Source organism: Equus quagga, chromosome 5 (assembly GCF_021613505.1).
Source record: "Equus quagga isolate Etosha38 chromosome 5, UCLA_HA_Equagga_1.0, whole genome shotgun sequence".
In the NCBI taxonomy this organism is placed as follows: Eukaryota; Metazoa; Chordata; class Mammalia; order Perissodactyla; family Equidae; genus Equus; species Equus quagga.
Window position 1 is genome coordinate 47,278,914 of NC_060271.1, and position 263 is coordinate 47,279,176.

Here is a 263-nt window from a genome sequence, read left to right on the forward strand (position 1 = left end):
TGCGTTTCCTGGTCCAGGAGCGGACACGGGGGATGCTGCGTTTCCTGATCCAGGAGCGGACACGGGAGATGCTGTGTTTCCTGATCCAGGAGTGGACACGGGAGATGCTGTGTTTCCTGGTCCAGGAGTGGACACGGGGGATGCTGTGTTTCCTGGTCCCGGAGTGGACATGGGGGATGCTATGTTTCCTGATCCAGGAGTGGACACGGGGGATGCGGTGTTTCCTGATCCAGGAGTGGACATGGGGGATGCTGTGTTTCCTG